General features: G+C 41.9%; 1 pseudogene; it reads right to left on the bottom strand.

The window, feature by feature from the left end:
* Positions 1-1,079: 1,079 nt before the first annotated feature.
* Positions 1,080-3,054, bottom strand: LOC133903214 (uncharacterized; annotated as a pseudogene).
* Between the last annotated feature and the right edge of the window lie 952 nt (positions 3,055-4,006).

The following is a 4,006-nucleotide window of genomic DNA, read 5'->3' on the forward strand; positions in this document are numbered from 1 at the left end:
CATGTGCTGGACCATGCGCATCACGACGCATGAATGTTTGTAAGGTGTGTCCGGAGGTCGGCTGTGCATGCACAGCGGACACACGCGGCGTCAAGCGTGAGACGTGACGCACTGCTAGCGGCGTGATGGGCAGCCATCAACGAAGTGCTCATCTCGTGCGCGACCACGACTGCATTCGCAGCGCAGAGCATAAAAAATGCTCAGCAAGCCAGTGAGCGAGATGGCGCGTCCTAGTATAGTGCTCGATTGATGTTTTTCGGGATCGCGAAAATGCGATCGAAAGCGAAACACGTACCAGAGCACAGTAGATGTAGCTGGCCACAAGTTTTGTGTACGTATTCGCATAGTTCTCATGTGTGCAAATTGGTGAGCAGCCGCGACAGGGTAGCGACAGGGTAGCTTCTCATCTCAAGAAAAACAACAGCTGAGCCTTGATCGAGTCGAGGATGGGTTGATAAGGCCGGCGTTTATTTGTTTCGGTTTCTACAAAGATTCTAGCCTCTTAAGGCATAAGCTCAAACAAAAATCTAGCTTCTAAAAACGCAGCCTAGGTTTTGAGACTCCCCGAGCTTCATAAAAGCAAGAAGCGAAAAATAGACCACGGGTTTTAAAACTACCTACACATCGAAGGATCTCCTACTAAGCTTCTACCGGATAGGAAAACTTTACCGGTAAACCCGATTTCTTTAAGATATCATATTTACCGGATTTTTCGAACAAACTCTAAAAAAATTAAAAATTTTAATTTTTTCGGCATGATTTCCTTAGAAATTGGTTCCAATCCATTAAACATATTAGAAAGATTCATTACATCAATCATAACAATATGATCCTACATGCAAATTTTGTTGGATATATTTAAGCAAAATGATGAACATAGATCAAATGATACATCACTCATATTAAAACATATAGTAGACCCCTTAAGAACCAACAAAACATTCACATAAGCATCCACCAATAAGATAACAACAAGAGACATCTTCTTCTTATAGGCTTACATTGCTACAAATGTTAACATGTAAAATATTCAAAATATAGTCACAAAATCAAATCTCAAAGCAATATTTGCATATGAATTACCTTTTAGCATTGGTAGACGCTCTTGAGGATAGCTGGCTTGTTCTTATTCCTAGTTGATCTTGAACGTAAAGAGATTGTTTCCTCAATCTTTGTACCTACAATGTCAAATATAAGATAATCTTCATATGCACTATATAATTTTGTATGTCACAAATTCAATTTAATTATTTCACCTGAATCACCGACTCCACCAACACAAGCTCCTTCGCCGTGGCCTTCACCACTATCACCTACAATGTCAAATATAAGTCAATCTTCACATTTATATGAACTTGTATGCCAGAAATGCAATTAAATTATATCACCAACATGTTCTCCACTACCACTAGCTTCTATGTTGACTCACTCATAGGGATGGCACAACCAATCCATAATTGGATTGCCATTATCGTATAGAGCAACTTCCATCATCATGTTATATGGATCAAACCCTTTTTATTTGAGGCTTTGCATACCAACTTCAAACTGTTGGATATGCATCTTCAAATTGTATTGCACATGCACCAACTTATGCAACTTCTCATAACCCAACCGATTTCTTAATTTGGTATGAACTAAAGCAAATGTTCTTACGTTGAAATCGATTTAAGGAAATTGGCTCTTGACACATCCTAGCGTAGTCTCCAGAGACTCATGAACCACCACCCAGTGCGCCTTAATATTTGGACATCGGGCCACTTACAGCCATTGAGCAAATGCCTCCCCAAGCGAACAAGCTCCTGGAGGTAACTCTAATGTGGGATGTTCTTCGGTGAAGGGAATGATCGTCCAACCTTCTGAAGAACGCAATTGAAGATTGAGAAGGCCTTCTTCAGCAGAGAAACCATAGCCTCAATTTGTCTCCGGAGGATCACCGAGTCCTTCGACGAGGTCTCCAACTCCTTCAGCTGTTCCACTTCAGCCTCGAGCCGTGAAACGGCCCAAGGGATGCAAATCTAAGATTCCAACGAGATATGTAATTGTGAATACATGGTAATTATTCTTATTTGATAGCTTTGTTTTTGTCGTCACCACTTCGGCCTGAAGGGAAGATCACTCAGAGTAAAATCGCTCGAGTTCCTGCACATAGCGGCTTCCCTGCATGGCTAGCACCAATCGGTGGCCCGCTAGTTGGGACTTGTTAGCGTCCACTACCTGAAACACGTGGAAGTTAGAAGCAATCACAGATGTGCAAAGACAAAGCTCCAAAATCAAACACACTTTCTTCCCCTTCGATGAGCCAGGGGCTGTGCGGCGCCTCCCACAGGCTGGGAAGTCGCAACCAATTCTGGCATGCTTCTCATAGACAGCACCCCCTTTGCCAGTGATGCCATTCACATAGTTCGTAGTGTAGAACTGCATGCCAGGCGCATCAGTCCAGAGGTCCAGGGTGCATGGGCTTGATGGGTCTCTCAGTTTGGCTGCATGCTTTGGGCCATTCTTCTCGACTACACAGTCCAGCACATAGTTATGATCATACCCTCCAGGAACATCATTGATGTGCTCCCCAATTCTGTGCTCTGTCGTGAAGTCGAAGGTGTGTCCTTGACAAGCATTATCTCACCAGTGGGGATTGTGTTTTCGTCAACGGGAGTGATGTGTTTCCCCTAGATCTGGATCGAATGATGTAAGATGTCACCAGAGTTATGGCCTGCCAGGTTCCAGTATGTGTGCTGTGCCAGGCTGATAGGAGTGGTTTTGTTTTCTGGTGTAGCTTCCATGTCAAGTCTTAGAGTGGTAGCTTCAGGAAGAGAGTATGTTGCCCGAACAGTTACATCGCCCGAATGGCCTGAAGAATGTATAACAGTTAATGCTTGAATTTGCTGAACTTATTCAAGCATGGAGCCCTGCAGTGAAAACAAAGATGCTAATGAATGTACCTTGTTCCCCATCCTTACTGTGATACTGAAAGGTTATTGATGGGCATTCGCCATCTTTATGCTCTTCAACATCCCATGCAACTTTGTCAAATCCCTCCAACCCACTTGACATTCACAATTCAGCAAAAAAAGAAAAAAAAGAAAAGGTATATCACATGACGAGAAACCACAATGTATCCATGGAAGAAGAACGCAATATGTGGAAGTCTTCAAGGCATTTTTATTTTTCGAGAAACTTCATTTTACCACAAGATTGATTCATCTAGGCATTAAAAGAGGATCGATCGGATGTTAAAAGTACAGAGATTGCATTGTGCTATACATTTATGTGTATAATATTCAGTACTGACGATAAAGATACCCATGCTAAAAATTTATGCAGGCCATCAATAATCTAGTTTTATTATAGTGTTCGTGTAAAATTAGCATCTAGCCTAAATAAAAACTAAGTCAAGCACTTACAGGATTGGCGCGGTTATTGATCTAGGTCGACTGCAGTAGAAGAGGATAGTCGATCGACCCAATCTTCTGAAGGTAATATGATAAGTTGATTTGGTGGAGTTTCAACGTTGATGATTCAAAGGCTCCGACCATAACAGATTAAGAATCCTCGTAACCACTACGACACTACTCCGTGGTTATCAATCATACCAAAACGCTTTTGATCTCACCAAGAAGGCTTTTTCTGCAAGCGAATCAAGAACACAAGAAAAAATAGGTAGATATAATCTGGATATTGCTGATTACCAATGAAGTGCTAGAGTTTGGGATACTACAAACTGATAAACGACGAAACTGTCTAAAACAGAATAATCTAAGAAAAATTTGAGCCTAAACTACGACGGCTACTATGTCTATATATATGGGGACGTGAAGAAGTTGCCCTAGGGTTGTGTGGACCTAAGAAGAGGCGTACACAATCTGGACTCCGACTCCAACATGACTACATGACCAGACATGGTGTAAAATAGTGAGAGGCAGCACTTTATTCCTTCGACTCTGACTAAACTATAACGAATATTTGATTGTGCCCAAATCCATTGGAAAGGGCTAGTCATAAGCTT

Source organism: Phragmites australis, chromosome 21 (assembly GCF_958298935.1).
Source record: "Phragmites australis chromosome 21, lpPhrAust1.1, whole genome shotgun sequence".
Classification (NCBI taxonomy): domain Eukaryota; kingdom Viridiplantae; phylum Streptophyta; class Magnoliopsida; order Poales; family Poaceae; genus Phragmites; species Phragmites australis.